Source organism: Onychostruthus taczanowskii, unplaced genomic scaffold (genome assembly GCF_017590055.1).
Source record: "Onychostruthus taczanowskii isolate IOZ18803 unplaced genomic scaffold, ASM1759005v1 scaffold37, whole genome shotgun sequence".
In the NCBI taxonomy this organism is placed as follows: Eukaryota; Metazoa; Chordata; class Aves; order Passeriformes; family Passeridae; genus Onychostruthus; species Onychostruthus taczanowskii.
In genome coordinates this window covers 10,491,844-10,514,524 of record NW_024501126.1, presented here as the reverse complement: position 1 = coordinate 10,514,524, position 22,681 = coordinate 10,491,844, and positions in this window count along the sequence as shown.

Here is a 22,681-nt window from a genome sequence, read left to right as displayed (position 1 = left end):
CCCAAATTATAGACAGTACATGTCACCACAAAATTTAAAAATAATGAAAGCATTCATCAACAGCTGCTCTAGAGCTATTTAATATTCTGAATCCATATTAATATTTGTTAAACAGAGTTTTCTTAGTGGGCTTGTTTGTAAGGTTCAGGTTTTTTTGACATTCAAAGGAATGCAAATGTGAACGATTAATTAAAACTATTGCTTGCTCATTTTTGTATTTATGATTGATTTATGAATGTTATAATATTTCCAGTTGTCTAAAACAATAAAAGTTTAGAATAGTATCTATAAACTGAAAATAAGATTTTTTTTTTGCTACCTTTGTCATTTAAATGACGGTCAGCAGTACCTTCAAAATTGTATGATAAGGAGTTACATAGGTACTCGGGACATCAAATAAATGCAGATACATCCCATATAAATTAAAGTTAAAAGTTGTTAATTAAAACTGAATCTCAACCACTATGCAGGGAGACTGCAGTCTAAGAAATTGCATGATTAAAATGTGTTTGTGAAGGAAGAATTGAATCTAACTTCCCTGTGGTGTTTCATTTAAAAACTGGTTTTCATTTTACTTGCTTCAATGGAAGATATGATTTTAATATGTCTTGCTGAACAACTTCAACAACTATTTTCATCAGTAAATTTCAAAAGTTATCTATAGGACTTGGTATCATTCTCAGGGGAAAATAAAAAAATATATGAATGTCCCTTGGGAAAAATATTTCCTTGACAGGCGAGAAAAAGTCCACAATACACAAGATGGCACTGTTTCACTTGTGAAAATGCCTATTTTTCACAAATAACTGTGAAAAACCTGATATAAGAGTGCAATAGGTTTTATATTTTTGTATACTTGCAGTGAAAACATAGTTTACATAGTTGGATAGTTTTGGGGGTTTTTTTTAATTATTGACCAGATAAAATATACAGATGCAAGACCATAATTGTGGCAAATGAAAATGCTTCTGAGGTTACTGTTGACAAAACTGAATGATTCAGGAACTGGAAACCAGATATGAGCTGAAATTCTTTGTGACTTATTCTTCTTCTTCTAAAAAATTTTGGACAATTTGGAATTTAGCTTTCAAATTGTTGTCTTCCCCTGGATCTTCTTTGAACTCCTCTGACATGCACAATAAGCATATCATCTCAGTTTCTACATTCTTCTTTTAAGGTTAGCTTATAAAGAGCAAAAGATATGTGCTCAAGTAAATAGAATTTCGTGTTCTCTGAGACTTTATTTTTTAATTGAGTATTGAATACTAATGTAGTTTTAAACTTTTCATTGAAAAAAAAAACCATAGAATTATATAGAATAGTTTAAAAAAATTTTTCCTATTGTAGACATTTTTGATCTTAGGCAACATTCATATGTTCAGTTTTTGTGAAAACCCAGATGCATCAATTAATGTACTTAAGCACAATACAGGAAGGTAATTCTTAATATTTAATAATCTTTCTCTAGGATTTATTAAATAAATTGACAGTATTTACTTATTATATTATTATTCTCATGGCAGAGTAAAAAATCTGCAAACTTTCCACCAGGTTAGATGCAGTAGTTGAAATAACATTTCATCATTTCACTGTCAGATGTCTAAATTTAAGTACTTCTATACTGATAGGTTGGTAATCCTTGATCTGTTCTAGAGAGGAATTCTTTTGTTCTTAAGTAAATATCAGAATTCAGTTGTCTAATTTTAGATAAATTTTTTGAGGTAGGCATCAGTTTACTTTTCAGAGATTCGAGCTCTATTTAAAGACATTCAGAAGTCAGTCAATTAAGGTGCTATTCTTACCCATCTATACATTTTTACTAGGGTTAAAGAAGTTCACTCTGAAATTCAAGAGGTTTACATACATATATTTATAAATTCAAATTGAACTATTTGAAATTTCACCTGTTTATTTGCAAAGTATCTGTGGGAGTATATTTGAAGCAGTTCTGTCTTTCACAACTGTCACTTTTTGCTTAGCATCCCAGAGCATTTTCAACATTATTCCATTTTAGAGAAGAATAAACTGGAAGGTGTTCCCTGGAAGCACATGGCCCCATATTTTATGTCTGTTATGTGGTGCTTCATCACAGGATGAATTTAGAAGTGGATGCCATGAAAAATGTACATTGTGGTTATAGAGTCCACAACACTAATATCTTCTCTTTGTAATCTGTTTCTACTCTACTTCCTAATGTAGCCAGTATCTGTAGTTTTTACCAGTGTACCATGCAAGCAGGAGGGCCTAGAACTTAAGAATGCAGCATGAAGTCTGTAAATAAAACTGCAAACTCTCAAAAGCTGACTATTTCCTTCTTATAACACTTTTGGATTTTCATTGGCCTGAACATTCACATTGTTTCCTTGCCGTAGCCACCCTATCCCCAAATTGCTGTAGAAAACTATTCTGATTTATAGACCTCAAAATGCTCTATAATCACAATGTATGTGTAATTTGAGATAGTTTTATTCCTGTTTCCCGGATACAGGAATTTGAGCATGATAAGACATTGTGCTTCAAGCAACAAGACAGTAATGTAGTTTTGTGAAAATACCACTTGTGGTAACTACATTTTGTAGACCTTGACCGTCTCCTAAAGATAAGGGACATTGTGCAAGTGCATCATAATAAATTGGTCTGACCAAGTTTCTATGGATTTGCTTATTTATTTAACCATTTCATATAAAAATGTAAAAGGCTTGTGTACTTCTTCATGTAAATGTCTTTGGAGTGATTTATTGAATTTTGATACTTCTCCTTGATGAAAAAAGTATTTGTGATCCTCAGCTAGAGATGCATATGTCTGTGCTACAGTAAAAGTGACCCTCTGCTATGTAATTACTCAAGGAGTATTTTAATCAGGAATATTTACAAGTAGATCTGTTTAGTCTTTTGCATTAAATAGCAAAAAGATCTTCAACCATTTTTATGTAGAAACATTGTCTAGAGACTAATTTCCAACTAAAAGTGACATGTTCTATTAATTTTATTTTGCCTGCAAATATTGCTTGTATGTTGTTCTCTTCAAAGCATAATTTTTATATAAATTTGCAACTATGAAATTTATACTGTAAGCGATAATCTTTCATTTGCTAGAGACTAATAATATATTTTAAATTTTGTATTTTGAGCTTCTTCTGTTGCTAACACACAATTAAAATTTCAAAGTGCTCTTGGGTGAGGTTTTTTTGTTGGTAGTGGTTGGGAAATTTACCTCTTATTTTCTTAAATACTGTTTGGGCCACCAGGAATGGTTAACATTCCAATTTTACTCTGACGTTGCATGCAGTTGGGATTGGAGATATTTTCAAGAAACCAACCTGTGGAAAGTTTCTGTGTCCTGATTATACTAAGGAATGCAAATAGTGCTCAATGAATGTTTACAATCTTAAGCATTTTTCTAAAAAACGTTTTTTTCCCTCTGAACTTCAAGATTTTGCACAAAAAAAATTGGAATTTTAATTTACTTTTGATATTGTTTTAAAGTGTGTTATCAAGTAACAGAAGGCAATTCTTCAGTAAGTGAAATGAGATTGGAGGGATACCAGCAAGGGAACCAATGTCTTACCACCTGTCACATTTCAGAAATATAATGCAAGATGAAGAAATATGAACATTATGAAGAAACTGAAGCACTAGCTGCCTCAAAACCTCCAGTTAAGACTGGAGTGTCTTTTAAGTGTCCCCAGGTCCTTTTCCACTGGCCTGTTTTTCAGCTACTCTGCACCCAGCCTGCAGTGCTGCCTGGAGTTGTGTCCCAAGTGCAGGACCCAGCACTTGGCCTTGTTAAAGCTCATACAATGAGCCTCAACCCATTAATCCAACCTGTGTAGAGCCTTCCTATTTTCCAAGAGATCGACACTCCAGCCCAGCTTGGTGTCATCTGCAAATTGTCTTGGGATGTACTCAATTCCCTCATCCAGATCATTGGTAGAGATATTAAAATTGCCATCCCCTTGCCTGAACCCCAGAGAAAACCAATTTTGACCAGCTGCCAACTGGACTTAAGTTACAGTCACAACCAGACTTTAGGCCCAGCCATCCAGTGGTTTTTTTTTCCCAGTGAAGTGTATACCTATACAAGCCACAACTACCCAGTTTCTCCAGAACATTTCAGGAAACAGGGTCAGAAGTTTTGCTTCAGTTCAGGTAAAGAACATCCATGGCCTTTTTGCCATCCACTAATCCAGTCACTTTGTCACAGAAAGAGAACAGGTTGGTCAAGCACGACCTGCTTTTCATAAATTCATGCTAGCTAAGCCTTGTTCCCTGATTGTCCTGCACATGCTATGTGATGACACTCTAGATGATGCTTGTAATCTTTCCTGGCACTGAGGTCAGGCTGACAGGCCTGTAGCTCTCCAAATCCTCTTTGTGACCCTTCCTATGGATGGGCATCACACTGGCCAATCTCAAGTCCACTGGAAGCTCCCCATTTAGACAAGACTGAGGGTAAATTATGGCAAATGGCCCTGTGAACACTTCTGCCAGCTTCCTGAGTACCTTTGGGTGAATTCCACCCAGCCCTTTAGACTTACATGTGTCTGAGTGGTGTAGCTGATCATTTCCCCTTGGATTATAGAGGCTTCATTTTGCTCCCTGTTCCTGTCTTTCACCTTGGAGGACTGGGTACTCTGAGAACAGTTATTTTTCATTTAAAGACTGAGGGAAAGAAGGCAGTTTTTTCCTCATTCTTTGTCATTATATTTCACTCTGCATCCATTAAAGAATGAAGATTGTCCTTGACTCTCCTTTTTGTTGCTGATATATTTACAGAATTTACAGATTTTTTATTATTATTATTTATGGTAATTAAGTATTTATGTATTTAGCTTTATCCCTGCATAACTTCATGGCATCCTTGTAGTTCTCATTTTCCTGCTCCTTCTTTCAAAGCTCAGCAACTCTTTTTTTGACCTGTGTTCCAGTAAAAGCTCTCTATTCAAAGGTTCAGTTACCTGCGGTGCCTTCATGGGGAACTATGGTTTGCTTTTTTAAGCATGAAACTCTGGAATGATCTGAGAAAGGATAATCTGTTTACTCAGGCACTTTTGACCATCTCCATTTTCTCTCATTTTCAGTTGAGATTCCAAGCAAGTTATTACTGAAATTCTGATTGAAGAGCAATAAAGCTACTAGAATGTGATAGGATGGTAATAGATATCACTTAATTTGAATTTTTTAGCCTAACAGAGTGATGTTCTTTTTTTTAGTTTCCTAGCATACTCCTCATATCTACAAAGGCAATAAATAGGTACCTAGTTGCTGTCTATGCTTTCAGAGATGTCCCTTACCATTACTGCAAAATATGGTTCAAATAACTCTCTGGATGATTTTAAATGCTAATTAAATCTTATCAGATTTTTGCAACTCTCAGCATTCTAAGCAAGCATATTTACAAAAAAAAAAAAAAGGCCTTAAGGTATTTAGAACATCTGTGAAAATATAAGTAGACCATAAGCCATCATATTCTCCTAGAGTCTTAGATGTATTCCTTCATTAGTTGCTAGAAACAGGAAATATGCTTCACTTCCATCCTCCCAAGAAATGTAAGCATCAAAGTGCATTCATATTTTATATTATTTTTCTTTTACCTACTTGTCTTTCTATAGACATGAAAACTTTACTATGTGGTACTGTCTTTTTCTCCCTAATCACAGCAGGAAGTTTACTGTGATTCTGAATGCACTGAGAAACTGCCCTGTGAAGTTGAAGACAGCATCTTCTAAAGATTGCTCCCAGCTTTCTGCTTTCAACAAAAGTACCCAGATAACCATAGAGGGATTTTAGGAGTTCTTGTACAGAGTACAATGGCATCAATCTTCAACAATCTTATCCACATTTTTCCTTCAGTTTCTGGTAAACAGTATAAAATTAGGTTTTCTTAAGAGTTAAATGTGATTCATTTGATTCATCTTTACATGGACTTCATTGTCTTTCTACACTTTGGCTAAAGGTAACATTAAATACTTGCAATAATGGAAAGTAGAACATGAATAGTTTGCAAGTTTAGCAAATATTAATAGCGTTTTCTTTCTTTCACTAGGACTCTATTAATGAAAAATTAGTTTGGAAGGTAGAATACAGATGTTCTATCTGTATCCATAAACATGCCCACATAAAAAAAATGTTCTAAGATGATATAATTCTTTGTAATATCTATGCCATTTGCATGAAAACCTTCTAATGTACATTTGCATAAGGTCACTAATAACTTACAATACTTTTTCATTTTGGATTTATGTAAAAATAACTTAAAGTGTCTTTTGCAATTTCAAAGGACTTAAATATGGTATTTTGCTGTCATATACTCTCATCAGTATTTTATGTAAAGTGAGGATGAAAAGTACATTTTAACAAATTAAAGACTTTAAAAATTATATCTATTTTCCTTTCTTTTCCTGAAAGATTTTTTTTGCATGATTTTTTTTTTACATGTAAAGGTGCATAAGGATCTGAAAATCAAGAAAGATCTCATTGACACTGAGATGGGTGATAAGACTATATTTACTAGAGGAACAGCCATATTCACATTGCTCCAATATGGGTTTTGAGATTGGTCTGCAAGAGTGGGAATCTGTGAGTGAATCCCCACTGGTGGACAGGCAAGACCATCCAGCAGTCAGCAATCGAAAAAAAACTGAGTTAGCAAGTCAGGCCTGAAGCTAGTATGGGAAATCCTAATGAGAGTGAAGGAACAACCAGGAGGAGGACTGGGAAAAATTGTACCTCTGAGAAGTGCACCTGGCTCAGTCCTGGTCTAGATGCCCCCAGATCCATGTGCATGGGTGCACAAATGAGGGTCCCTGCTGGAATGGGTCTGGGCGATTAAGGCCTGTTGGTGCCTGCAGGTATCTGTGCTGATTGCAAAGAAATGTTTCAATCCTCTGATGGAGAATGTAATTTCACAGAGAAGCCCATGGCAAGAGGATGATGGGGAAATGTAAACCAATCAGACAGATCATGTTGCTTATTCAGCCATAGATTTACAGGTGAAATTTAATCACAGGATGTGAGCTGGCAGAGCTTTGTTAATCAGAAGGTGGCAGTGAAGGCACGGATCGCTCCTGGCATCAAACTGCTTTACATTCAAGCATGCAGGATGCTGTTTTCTGGCATATTCATATAATTTCATGGGAGAAAAACTGTCATTGCAGGAGATAGTATTTTAGCAATCATCTCTTGAAAATCAGTTTTGTGATTTGGGCAGGAGAGGTGGGAGAAAATGGACAGTAATGGAACCTCAGTCCTCTCAGATGGTATTAGATTTATGCTTATTGCCTTGTGTAGGATTTTTTTTTTTTTTGTAAAAGACAGCTGGTGTGATCACATCCCCAAGGATATATTAATCCTGTTACATCAATACAATTTTAAAGAAATGCCACTGACAGTAGTTTTTCTGATCTCCTTTAGAGTGGTTTTAATTTCTTTGATAGTCAGAATCACTGCATTGACGGAAATCAAATACTTGCCTTTAAAGCTCAGCAAGAACAGACTTTGGCTGGTACATCACAAGTCAGTGCTCTTAGTTTTATTGAAAGATTTAGAAAAATGTTATAAAATTTTGAACACATTTATTTTTATGCCATTAACTGTGTCAGATTACTAGCATGTATCTTGTTAATTATTTAGAAGGAACCAGAAGTCTGCAGGGGGTTGAGGCAATTTTGTTGGCAATTTGTTGATTAAAAGCCCTTCCTTATTTTGTTGTTAATATCTAAATATTTTTGGACATCTTTAAGCATAGTTATTAAACAGTGAGAATGGTGGTAATAAACCTATTTTCTGTAATTTCTTTAAACATGTGGGATTATAACTATCGTTTGACAATTTTATTTTTTAATTGTGTTTAAAATCAAGGCAGTCAAATCAGTGCATCTGCTGTATAGTCAGTCATATTGCTGAATTTGCTAGTAAATTTTTGATTCATTGGTTTTTTCTTTATATTGTGGTGTACTGTATGTTTCTCCCTCCTTTCCCTCCCCATTCCTTCCTTTCCCATTCCACCTTTCCCCTCTCCTGCAGACTAAAGAAATGCAAGAAAAATATGAATGCCTCCACTTCTACTATGTAGATATTGATGTTGTTGTTGTCATGGGACTTAGAACAAGGGAGACATATTTTCCTATATGGGTTAACCTTATGTAGAAGAATATAGTCTGCCTCAATTATATTTTCTAGACTTTATCTTTGGGCTTCATGGTTTCCCAGCTTATCTTCTGGAGTACTACAATTCACTGCAGAACAAAGACGTGGGAAAAGAAAATATGTACAGAAAGAAGGTTCAAATGTTCAGCTATCATTTATGGTGATGACATCCATCTCATGAATTCTATTTATGACACAGTTTGTCATTGTTTCTATGGTTTCATAGAAATTTGCATGTTGCAATTCATACAAGTGTACTCTCTAAAAGAGTGTCAAGAATTAGCTACAGAAATAATTCTTAACCTACGGCAGAGTCCTTGAGTTATGCAGATTTGAAAATAGATAGTTCTTAGAAATATCTCTGGGGATTAAGGAAGGAGGAAAACACAGATTTCAGTGGGCATATTGTATAGATACTCCAGAAAGCACAGAAACTATATTCTTGTAGTTCCTCCTCTTCTACTGGTTATTCTGCCTGGTCTACATTCCTATTGTTGAGCCAAATACTCCCTATGAAATTGCATTTAAGATTTCAATTATTGTCAAAGGAGTCAAATATGGCACAAAACCACAATCATTCTATTGTTGCAATGAATGTAAATCATATTTCAGAATTTTTACTTTTATAATACATTGGAAACTGAAGAGGATACAGAAAATCAATGTGCAGTACTCCTTTTAAGAAATGAAAATTTAGCCATGTTCTCCTTGGCCAGGTATTTTAGACACTGGGGCTTAGAGGAAAAGCATGATTAAACAAACTCTTTCACCTTTCCTTGTCTTTTTTTTTTTTTTTTTTTTGTCAGAATTAAACACATTTATTGGTGTGACTTCTGCAGAACACATCCTCTTTCAGTCTTTATGGTCAACTCCAGTAATTGCTAAGAATTTCATAGATAAACTAAGTGGAACAATTGTATTAGAATTGTTCTAAGGAGATTTCCAAGTGCTTTTTTTAACACTTTAAACCTTCCATATTTTGTTTACTTTTGACAAATACCTGGCTTTAAAAAAAATCAATTATTCTAACTGAGAAAAATAATAAACATGCCTATAGAAAAGATTGTTCACTTTTCTGAGTATTTGTGGAAGACCAAGAAAAGTATCCTATGGAAAGAAGATTTGATAATTCTATGTTTGTAGACGGAAGGAATTTCGAAGAATGTGCTTGGATCAGAATGGGATCTTACACATTATGCTTATTGAATCACTCCTTGGACACAAATTAGCAGGAGAAAATACTTCTTCTTTAAAAATTAGAATTACCTACCAATTCATCTAAGTTTTACCAAATAAATTTCTTTGAAGGCAATTCAAATTTTAAATTTAGTAGTGAACAGTTATCTTTAACATTGAAGTACTCCACTCTGGAATGTAACAGCTTACACTGTCCCACAAAACAAATACAGCTAATTTTTCTTTAAAAGTCCCACATATATAAATAGGCAAATAAATTCTCTAAACCTAGAAATATTTTCCATCTCATCATGGTCACATAAAACCACTGGTGAATGAATAGTACCGTACAAGAACATGTATCAGCTTTGAAAAATAAGCAAATTATATCTGTCTGAAAACAGTAAAGGTATTCTAGGTTTGTATTTTAGAAGGAGCTATCTTATCTTAAAGCAGTGGAAGAGAATATTGGTTCAGGGCATGACACTGCAGTGAAAAACACAAAGGTATAACAGTCCATAATTGGAAACCAATGAATGAAAGTAGAAAATTATTTAAATTAATGCAAATAGGAAACATATCATGCAGATGTGCTCTTAATTTCACAATGAAATGTTTTGATTTTCTTTTTGACTTAAGAATAATTGAAGCAATCTTTGCCTTTGCTCTGTCACATCCAAAAAATTCATCCAAAAGCATTATGGAAATCTAACAAGAGTAAGATGAAAAGCACTGCAGGACAAGATGAAAAAGCAGGATTTCTGGGATTTGTCAGAGAAGTGCTCCTTTCATTCAGAGCTTTGTCTCCCAAGGGTGGGACCATGACGAACTGGAAGTGCCTAAATGCTCTCCTGCACCACTGCTCTCCTAGTGGTGGTAGAAGATATTTGAAATGGAAGAGGGTGAAGGCAGGTGACTTTGGCCATCTCCTGTGGGTCCTGTGGGTCCTGTGTAAGTGTTAACACTTTTTGACTTCATCTGCCAGTTCTGTCAGATTCTCTTTTGAGCATGCCAATATAGCTTGCTCTCAGCACCTTACACGGCTCCACATTTCAATCATTCTCTGTTTGCTGTGTAGAGTGGCACATTCTTCCCTTTATTTAAGCAATCTCCAAACAGTTTGTCAGGCACCATGTACTTTGGTATTGTCAGGACAGGATAAGTAAGAGCTGTATGTTCATTGTACCACTGTAAGAGTCAATAAACCCTGTGCCCCTGTCAAGTCCCTGAAAGCTGAAGAGTCCTAGCTTGCTAACTCTTTTCTTACAAGGCAATTGCTTCATCTTATTTACTATGAAATTTTTCTTCTTTGTATGTCTTATCAATCAATTAGTAGGGAAAATGAAGTATTGACATATCTAGCTTCATATAAAGTGCTGTAATACAAGATCTTCAAGCCAGTTATACTTGTGTCTTGATACTCAGAGTATTTAAAATTTACTTAGTATGAAGTAATTAAACAGTAATATAGATAATTTTATGTTTTTAATACTGTGATTATTTGAAATTAAATTACCAATGCAAAGATATGGCATTCTGGTGATTAAAAATTAAAGAAATATGCAACATAATATGGCAAAATGAAATACTGAGAGCATGGGAATTAAGATGAAAGAGTTCTTCACACTTAGTCTTTATGTGCCTCTTGGTACTTGAAAATTCTCTGGTGTACTTTTACAGTACAACTGAGAACAAAATGTGGGATGTCACTGAAAAAGAGTGGTTTATTATTCTCCTTGTCTTAGTCTTGTGTTGCTTTCCTCGTTGCTGGCATTGGTATTCCTCTGTCACCACAATGGGATAGTTTAAAACGCTGAACAGAAAACAGATTAGAACCTATCATCCTTCCCTCACCCTTCCCCACTCCCCTTTGTTCTTTTTTTTCCTTGATAATTTCTGTAAACTAGGTCAAAATGCTTCATATAGTGTCTGTTGGGTGTTATACAAAAATAGAGAGAAAACTAGATAGTGGGAACCACCCCAGAGCAGCAGAAACAGCCCAAGGATAAGAATTTCCTTGCCGGCAAAAAAATTCCCCTGTGTGTTTACAGACTTCCAGGAAAGGACTTTACTAAATCTTGACCATTTATGTCCAGTTTCCAAATGACATCTTAGAGTGATAATCAGTATATTTTAACTCAATAACAAAATTGCTGGTTTGAATTTATTTCAGTATTTTCTTAGATTGGAGCAGGCATTTAGTTTTCTGAGTTGAAAATTGATAGACTGTGGTGTTGCCTTAGAGCTCTAAGCAGTGAAATGGCTCAACCCTTATTTGAAGTTCAGATTTTGCTGGGCACAGCTTCATAGTCCGATATCTCTGAAGAACATTCCATTGGTTTAATATGTGGAAATTTAAAAGCATGTTTCACATCTAATGCTTAATTTTGTAGTTGTGGTGCTGCAGCCAGAATACAGAATGCTGCTGTTTATTGAATCAATGTCTATGAAAATTCATGCCAGTATCATTGCTTTACTTGATACTGGAAATTATTGCTGTATCTTAAAGGGTATACACTGGGTTTTTTTACATTTTTTTACTATTATTCAGTTTTTAAACATCAAAAATGGTTTATTGGGTTAAATAAACACACATGCAAGAAAAATATAATGGAGAATTAATTAATTGACTGTGTGATATGTTCATTATCCACTATGGAATTCATATTACACAGAAGATAACCACTCCACACTCTAAAAATAGATATTTTGCAAAGTTGTGCTTTTGAAATACATAATTGCCTGGATTTGGTTGTTTCTGGTAATTCTTTCTGACTCTTTTTATAAAAACACTGACTTATGGTCAAAATCTCATTAATTTATTTAAATGTGATTAAAACAGCTAAACTGGTCCATTGGATGGAGATTCAGTTACACTGTAATTTTCTCATGTAACATGCCAATTTTTTCATCTTAATTTAATATGATTTTTCAGGTTGTCAGTGTACATCTAATGCTAATACCACTGAAGGTTCAGGGAATCATTTTTATTACATTAATTGTTTTTGTTGATAATTCCTTCACTTCCAATTGCTGATGGTGAATTTTCAGATTTTCTGCTATTTGACAATTGAGTGGACTAATTACTTCTTAATCCATCGTACAAATTGTGTGGTAAAGCACTATTTCTTTTTTGGAGGGCTTCTTGAGTAGACTTCTTAGGATAATGCTTGGTATTACAAATTTAATTTTCTACACTTGTCTGACATGAGTAATACTAAATTTTGTTTTCTATGTTGTAGACACACCTTTCCTAGGTAAAGAATTATAGTCGCCACAGCAATGCAGTATAAATGGATAGCAAAAGTAGTCCTGCAGAGGGGCAGGGAGATAGCAATAAGTAAATCTTTCTACTAAGCTTAAATTATTTAAACATTCAAAAAGTCAAAGGCAACTGCCATGGTGTCATTTTTCTCAGGGATTTCAGCAGCAGTGCACTGCGGGTTTGACTTAACACAAGCAAGGGATTGGAAGTATCCAGACTAGAGTTTGGTTTTTACAATGGGCAGTGCAGGGCTCTGTATCTAAAGTGGAGAGGGCAGGCGTGTGTCCGACGTGGCAATTGATGGACTGGTAGTATCTTTACTCATACCTCCACAATTACTAAAGAATCAGTAAATGCAGTTGAATTGTTTCGTACTGTGTTGGGTTATATGATGGACCTGATATCAGAGCATGGCGTGGGATGTTGGAGACAACCCCACTGAAGTGTGGTATTCAGACTCAGTGAGGAGAGTGAAATGGAAGTGAAATTAAACAAGACAACTGTGCTCTCCTCTGTAGTGGAGAAGAAAATCAGTAAGCATGATTTGCTTAATTAAACTGGTAGATAGGGTTCATTTTTAATTTGATATTCTCATTAATCTTGGAAGTAGACTGCTGATATCTAAACCCTATTGTGAACCAGTATTCCTTTTTCAAACTGAAAAACACCTGTAAAGTTACTCATGTTCAGCAAGACACTCTTAGTAGCAATGAATAATAGCATTTGCATTTCTATAATGATATCAGAAGAGTATCATAGTAACACTGTTTTTGAAAAGATTGTTAAACTTGTCTGAAAGAAAACACAATTGGCTTAGTGTTTTAGAGACCTACAGGACTGCAGGGGGTAGAAGGAAGGAATTTTGGGATAGGATAAACGAGCAATAGAGATATGCAAAGATGTGATTCCTGCTGTAGTCAGCTTCTCACAAAAAAAAAAAAATGCAGAATATGGGTAATCAGAAGCTTCATTAACAGCTACAGTGTCTGGATGCAAATTTCTTGGACTACTGTAGCCCCTAGCTCTAACAGTAATTGTACTCTTGGATACTCCATCACTTTGCAGCTGTGGTTCTAATTAAGCACTGTGACAGTGTTTGCCAGTGTCTGGAGCATAAACGTGAAAATGGTGGTAAAGATGTATGCCTAATGACATAAAAGTGCTCATCACAAAAAAAAATTTTAAAAAGGAAGCAATCTTTTTCGCTCTCATTGAGATAGGACTAGGTCCTGTGTAAATGTAACATTTTGTATGGCTATTTGTAGGAGCTATTACATATACTTTGTTGGTCAAGTGTTATTTGTGTGTTGAAAATAAATTTCTTCAATTTGATCTACAGGATCAGAAAGCATGATGCTGTCCTCTGTAGAGGAATTAAACAGGATATAAATAGTTACAATTTGCCTAAATGAAATATCACTTAATATAATTTTTTTTTTTGTTTATTTACTATTTGTGGCACATACTATGTTAGCCAACTAAATATAACCTCATGATATTATTTTACTCCTTCTATAAAATTGGCAAGCTGTCATAAAGCTGAGATGCTTTCATCTTCAAGTGTGAAGGTGGTTGGGTTTTTCCAAAGCTCTATATATTTCTGGTTTTATTAACATGAAAAGAAATCCCACAATTCTGCTTTCCTCCTACCCTCAGAAGAAAGAAAAGCTCCCTCCCAGCAGAATTACAGTAATGTCTTGGTGTTTATAAGGGGACAGAAGTAGAAGAAGACAGTTGCATCTCTTTGAGGGAAAAAAATTAAAAAAGGAAATTCTTTTTCTTTTGCCACCTCTTAATCATTAATTCTAGAAGATATTCCAATAACAATATGCTAAGAAATTTCAAGTTTTATTCTCATCATATTAAGAGGCGCAAATAATTAAAGGTAAGGTTCTCACAATGGGAGCAGAATATGTGGCTCCTCTAAATGGCAAAGCAAGATACTGTGGCTTCAGTCATAACAACTTTGTGCCTTCAAGAATAATTACTTCATCTGTGAAATTGGGGCTGAGGTGTTTGCCTTAGAGAGATTTTTAGAGCTTCAGAGGAGCAGGTAGATGTTACAAGGTACATTTTTTACCCACTCTGTAGAACTGGCTCTGTCCCACTAATAAGGATGTTTAGAAGCGCTACAGATGATGGAGGAAGGCCATATAGAAGCCCAAAGAAAGAAAAAAAGACACAGCCTCTGAAGGCACATTCCTCAACCCTTGGTCTTCCTTCCTCTGCTCTTTGTTCTTTCAGCCTTTAAGTCCTTTTCTTTAAAATGTGCTGAGGAAAACAGAGCTGTGTAATCTGTCAACTTTACACTGAATATTAAGTTCACATTTATGATCTTCATATACATTTTTCATATATAGAGTAATTTTATCTTGAAATGTGTATGGGATCCTCTTATTCTTTAAAAATAAGAGTGCATGGGTGCATGCATACCCTTTAAAGCTAGAACATGTTCTTAAGAATCTCAAAACTTAATTTCAAACCAGCTGCCTTTTTTCACCATCTGCATTAAACATCAAAAATAAATTTGTTCCTTTAAGACATTAGAAAACAGGTGAATGATCTGAGGTCATAATTTTGCTTTCCAACAGATGAGGTGGCAAAAGACCAACAGGAGAAAAATAGATTTCAGCAAAGAAAGGCAATGTCAGTCCTCCTGGGTGCCCCCACTAATTGAATTAGTGTGTTTCCCTTCTTTCTTTTTCTCTTCCCAGCTGATCCCAGCATGCCAACTCTGCAGAGATTTCTCTCTGGAAAAACAAGTTTACCTACATGACAGCAAGACAAAAGTAATCTCAGAGAAGTTAAAACCAACAATAAACATTTATGTTAATTTTCCTACTAACAGTAAGAGCAGTACTTGTCTCCTGGAGGGGTAATTTACATCACAGCAATTTGTGGCTCAGTGCATTGTGCCAGCCTCATATTTTCTTGAATGTTGTCACTGTCCACGTCAATAGTGTTTAGTGTGAAACCTATAGCTTTGCAAGAGTTGTTCCACTGAAGTTTCCTTTTTTGTCTTGGAGTAGGACTATCATTTGATTTTGAGAATTGGATAGAATAAGGATTTGGGATAAATTCTGAACCTCATCCTTCAGCACATAACCATTTATCAATCAGACAATCAATACATGATGCCCACAAAGTGTTTGGGAGCTCTTTCCTCAAGTGTCTGTGAGGTAGGACTTGTAAAATCTGGATCTTATGGGAACAAATACACCAGTTTCCACTCCTAAAAGAGCAGTTGAAGGATGTCTGTAAAATTTATCCTGTGGACAACACTGAACAGAGAAAGGAAGAAGATAATTTAAATTATCCTCTCCTTATGATATAATGATGGCAAACTGAATCTGTTTAAATTCTGACAGATTTCAGTGCTCAGAGAAACCATTTAATAAATTATGCATTTAATTCATTTAACACTGACAGTGACCCAGTCACGCAGGAAGAAAAAGATCATTGCTTCTGGTTTGATTTAGACAGTTTGCATCTTAAAATGTATTTGATGTTCACCTTAAAAAAACTAAAGTAGTCCTCTCCAGTAGTTGGCACTGGTTAAATTTCAGCTCTCCCTAGAGATAGCAGGAACAGGCTCAGTCTAGTGAAGAAGTTTCTGTGCAAGCAGAGACATCACATCTTGCACATACAATTCTTTATTGTTTGATACAAATCTTCTGGCAGTGGTAATTCTGTGTGTTAGTTGTACCCGAGTGTACTGAGTGTGAACTTCACAATGAATATATCAAGTGGGTTGCTTCTACCAACTTCAGGACTACAAAAATAGCAAGAAAATAGCAAGAGGATAGAAAAATATTCTTGTAATTTTTCATATTAAGATTCTTAGAAAATTCTATTAAATTCTTTGAACTCTTACTAAAATCACATTATTTAGGCATAGTTTATGGCTTTCAATCACTTCAAGAAAAAAAAATGTGGGAGAGGAACAGAGATTGAAGTTGTACATGATAGATTTGATGAAGTCTGCTACTATTTTGGGAAAAGATATGGCAGTTGTCTGGTGTTGATCCCAGGAGTGCTGAAGAGTAAACCTAGGTAATATGATATTAATTTATCATTCATTTTCTCATGTTTGATGTCTTGTATGCAGATGTACCTTTACTGGAGAAGATAATTTAGGAAGGAGTTATAGGGATTTTAGCCTCCCACTTCTACCTCTGAGTTAAATATTATCAGCCCATTTATTCCCAACACAGTTCAGCAGCCTTCTTTAAATTCCTCAATCCTGAATGTCATATGCAGCCTGTCTTCTCAGCTGCACCATAACTGTATCAAGGCATAGGGGTTGTATCTTTCTCATGTGAAGGAGAGAATTTTGTGCTCAACATGTACATCAGAGTGGCACAGAATATCAGCATCCACTGATATTTCACTTACTGAATTTACTCTGCATATGGTAACTTGTCATCCTTGTATTGTAATACAAAATCATTAGGATTAAAAGTCAAATCCTAACTTAGTGATATGAAATAACCTACATAACTATCAATCATTCAATCACATTCTGTTTCTTATTTACTTCTTTTTTTCTTTTTTTTGCTTCTCAAGTAAAAATCAAAAGTTATCATTCAGACAGAGCAAGGGAGGCTTAAGGTTAAATCGATTCTGGATAGTAGCTGAGGAACACTAAAGCCCTGGCTTTTCTTCAGGAGGGGAAAAACATTTGCTTGCAGAATTCTGTTCTTTAGCAGGAGCCTGGCTTTTTTGAAACACGGAGGACATTTACCAAACTGAACATAAAGTTAGTGCTTGGGATGATTATACTGTGAATAAACTTTAAGTCTAAGCTAACATTTCTGCAACCATCTGCCTTAGGAGGTGCTAAGTAGTCTCTGCTCAAAACTGGACAGCTGGTGACTCGTGGGCTTGCTGGGGGATTGATAGAACAGTATCTCCATAGGTTTTATTTTTGACCTTTGGGCTTTCCTTTCCTTCACTCCTCTGCCATCTACTTCCCTCCATACCAAATGGAACAGGCAAAGATTTTTAGTCTGAAGGAGTCTTGTACAAATGAGAGTACATAAAGTACTCTAAGGATAGTAGATAGCACATGGAAATAGGGATCTTGTGCATATCAGTGTGTTTGACATGAGTGAGTACCTGACACATCTGGAAATCTAATTGTAGCTAATCAGTTATGGTAGTAGTTTTCACCAGGAATGGAATCTCAGTTCCACTGGAGTTTGTGTCAGAAAAAGCATCAATTTAAATAACACTATAATTTTGGTTGTAATGTGCTGGCATACTCTTGCTTTCCTAAACTCTCTCATTTCCTGACCTCTTCAAATTCCTAATCTCCAGGTTGTTAAGAATCTCTCGGAAAGAAATTGGGTTTTCATGGTTTAGTCCAGAACTAAAGACTGGATTAGTCAGACACAATCATAGAGGAGTTTATGAACTCGAGTCATTACATCAGAATTTGATCCTCCTTACAAGGCATGCATTCCAGAGTCAAATGTAACTTCCTTCACTGAGCCTTGGCAACCAAGCAGGAGACGCTGCTAGCAAGTTTGGAGTCTGGTTTTGGGATCAGGGAATTTATAGGCCTGCCAGCAGATTTCTCCAATTATCTAAATTTTTTTATGCCTTTCCAGATGTCTGGATAATTGGGGTTGTGTGCTGAATTGTTTAATTTAATTGTGAACTAGTGCTGTTTAGCTGAGCTTTAGTGCTTGGAAAGTCTTTGGTTTTAGTTTGTTTTTTTTTTAATGTCTCTACCACTGCAGTGTCTCTCCAGCCAGAACTTAAGGAAATCGTACAGTTGTTCTGCCTGTAAGTAGTACAAACATTATTTTTTGATTAAATGAATATCTAAAAATATTTTCTGTTTGGATTTATTGCTAAACTCCTATTCACTTTGAATGTGCTTTGATTTTGACTGTTTCCAAGGGAGTATCTGCTGAGATGTTGGAAATTAGAAAAATCTTTCTTAATAAGAAAGTGGGAGTAACAATTGTAATGTGCTATCAAAATCCTTTTCAAACAAATCCATTCCTTTGTCATTTTAATAATTAACTGATCAAAACCAGAGAGCCTATGCTCCAGTGTTCAGCAGTTTTTTGACATAGAACAAAATCCAAATCAATCCAGAGTAGTATAATCAAAAACAGCACACGCTAGTCTTTTTCCAAACTACCATGTGCTTACTGCTGTTATATTAGTAGCAATTCTTTCTTTGAGATGACAAGTTATACTCTTTCCTCAATTCTTGCTACATTTCCAAGATAACACAAGGAAGAACGCCCAGGAATTTGGGAGAAAAAGAGAAGAAATAAGCTTATATTAAGAATTTTAGCAAGCCTTTAAGCTTTGTAGTACAGAGGTTCACATGTGAGATATGGTGGATGCCCATTGGTATTATGACAGCTCTGCAATATGTGCAATATTTCAGTATTTGGATCCTCATGTTTTTACAATATACTTCTCTTTGGCAAGTTACAAGAAATGCAAAAGTGGTAACAGCCATATTTTTAATGGGAAGTGTAGAATTGGAAAGACTGTTGCATTGGTAAGAACTTCAGATTTCCCTGTCTCTGTCTCTTTTTCCTTTTCCTTTTGCTTTTGGATTTTTTTTCTTGTTATTCTTAATCCTGATGTCATTATCTAGCAAGATATCGCTATCTCTTTCTGCTTGGGTCAGAACAGCTTAGTAAAAGCATTCTGCAGATCTTGTGGACATTTTCTCTTTTCCACCTAAATGGGAAAGTTGGAATCCTAGTGTTATTTCTTGTCTGAAGGTAGACGCTGCAATGATAGACAGTCCTTGTGCTGCCTAGTGAACAAGTCCTGCTAATAACTTCTCATTTGGCTACAAACATAAATGTCATCTACCATCTGGTGCTTAGCAATATATAACAACCACCCTTACCTGTGCTGAGAGGTAATTAGCCTGCCCTCTATTGCTTTTCCACATTAACAATAATAATAAACATTCAGCCACTAGATTGGTACAATGAAAAAGTACAGGGTTTAAAGAGCTCTAAAAAGTCATCTAGTATAGCTGTGTTTTCTGTTCTTGAATAGAAATAAAAATGCTGGCACCCAAGAGGTATTAAAGGTAAAGACATTTCAGATCATAAAAATCAAAGCTGAATCTACCAAAAGAAACCTCAAAAGCTACTGGACAGTTAGTATTAGGAACAGACACCCTTCTTCCAATTAATGATACATCTTACTAAATGGAATAAACTGAATAAAACCAATTAGCCTGAAAGTATCTATTCCTTGCAACACACAGAATATCAAAATTACTCCAAAGATAAAATATAAGATATTATCAAGAAAATATCTTATGGGAAGAGACTAATAGGTTTTAAGAATTGGTGTAATAAAATAGAACTGTAGCTAAAATCCAAGTTGTTAATTTTTTTTTAAAGTCTGATTTTCTCTAAGAACTGAGTCTGTACTTAGGAATATGTAAACTAGCATTCTTTTTGAGATCTCTGCCATGTATCACTATTTGAATTTGCCTGCTTTATATTTTTCAGGCAGAAATTGGCCTAATGGAGTTGGAATAGGGAGAAGAGCAACCCTGAGAGTTTGATCTGTCACATTCAAATTTTGTAGTATTTTTGTAGCTATAGGACAAATATCAATACTTAATTTCTTTCAAAATTGGTGCATACAAGGTTTATTAGATGGAACTTAATTATAATTTTTAAATTACTGCATATCCTGCCTTAAAACATAATTTGGTTGACTGAAGACTGACTTGAATTCTACTTCAAAAAATGACAGAACTCCTCATATTAAAAATATTTTGTTTTCTGTTATTGGCATGGGGGAAGACTTTTGACTTCAGTAAATTTTATTTCAGCCTCTTAGATCTTATGCATTACTTCCAGAGCCTATGACAGAAAAACTTTATACACTGAATTCTGGATTGAAATATATTTTACCTAAATGTAGCTTTTATACATATGGATAATTCAATTTTGTAATTTTTACGTGCAAAGTGTCAACATATTTTGAAAACAAATGTAACATTCATAAAATTTATCCTAAATGTATATGCTAATTACATTATTTTCTTGCCTACTTAAATTTGTATAAAACTGTGTTTCTATTTCATATGATGACTCTTTTTAAAATTTATGCCATATATTCTTGGAACAGAAATATATTTGACTAGGATATTTTTATAGCAGCCTTCTTCAAGCAGAAGAGGAACTGATTCCCACTTAGAAATGCTTATTCCATCTCTGTACTGACAGCTGGTCTTCTTCCCTGCCTTAAGGACAGAATTAATTTTTGCTTTACTACACTGACACTGGACAGACCTAGGGATACCCAGAGTCTGTCCTGATTTTGCAATTCTTATGTAGACTCTGTAGCCAGATGAAGACTACTCTCCATGCTCATCCTTTTAGGCAGAAACCTATCTGAACAGAAGAACAGATGCCCTCATTCTCAAATGACTGAAGAGTTTCATCTGTAGGGAAGGAGAACATAACATCAGCTGAAATTAAAGGAACCCATAAGAAATTTGAGATGACACATCTTTTGAGAGTGTTTTGAATGATTTTAAACTGCTAGTATTATTTTTTGAAGAAGCTTAATTCTTAGAAGATGGGATAGTATAGTAAAATGTAAAGTTATGGGAGCTGTATAGACTAGTTACTCTGATGCAGATCCCCAGAAATCATTTAACTGTCACAATAAATCACATAAATAATGTGTTGCATAAGTTGTATAAATTATGTGTTTATAAACAAGTTATCCTGGTATCTATGTCAAACATTAATTGATATATGTGTTGGAGTTCATACAGCATACTCAAATTCTCTAAATTACCTGCTTTATCAGCATTATTTTGATTCAAGAAAACTTATTTTATGTATTGTCTCTTATTAGGCAGATTCAAAAATGAAATTTTTAAATTGTCCATTAAAGGGATTACCTTCAGGATTACCATAGGGGAAAGAAAATATCTACCTAGGAATCAAGGCAACTTTTTCATGTTTAGTAGAAATCTGAGTAATTAAGTTTGTCCATAATCTTTTATTGGTAAATTGCAGGTCAAATAAATACTGGGTGAGCAGGCAGGTGAAATGTACATTGGTTATATAATAAATTATGAGAAAGGCAAGACACAGGTAGTAGAATGATCCTCTAATATATCTCCTAATGAAAGTAGAGCAATTCAACAGAAGGAAATGTAATACTCCAAAATTAAGCTCTTTCATGATCCAGTCTTCTCTTATGATGGCACACTTTTTTCTGAAAATTGCTCTCTCTGGAAACTGCTAATGAATCATCACAGACAATTGCCTCAAAAATAAGTTTTCAATACCCTAATATGACAAAAGGAAAAAAACCCTGAATTGTCCCTTTAAATGTGCAGGAATGGGACCCAAAAAAAAGAAAGAAGAAAGTGAAATTATTTCTGTGGATACATAGAAAGGCCACTATATATAATCTGTATCTCAGGTTAATTTATTGCCAAAACAGTGTGAAGAGAGCTATGCAACACTTCTAAAAAGAAGTTAAAATAATTATCCAAGATGAGAAAAATAAATCCCCTGAAATGAGAGCTGAGAGTGCAATTTAGTCCAGCATGATCTTTAGGCATAGGAACAGTGTCAATAGACGAGATATCTGAAAATTACAGGTTTTACCAGCCTCAGTGACAAAGTGTGACAATGTGTGTGATTGAAAGTTGTCCAAAATTACCATTTTACTTACATACACATTCTAACTGTCAGGATAATTAATGAAACTGAATTAATAAAGGTAAGGAGAATAGAAAGCATATCACTATTGTAAAGATGAAGTAGGTTTCAAAAAGAGAAATTTTAATCCTTTTCTTGGTGTGTTTTTTTAGTTTGAGGAATTGGGGGAGAGTTATGGGTGTTTTATTCTTTGTTTGTGTCTTGCATTTTTCCTTTTTTCCCTTAAAATACTTATCTCATTAGCTTTGTTCTACACTCACAGGCCTGTAGTTTACAGCAGAGAAGGATATCTAATGATTCCTGATGGACTGTGATAAAGCAAATCTACAGAGCAGCCATAGCATGCTCAGAGTCTGCATATCTATGTGCACTTCCCTGTCTGTCTTAGTCATCATTTGTTTAC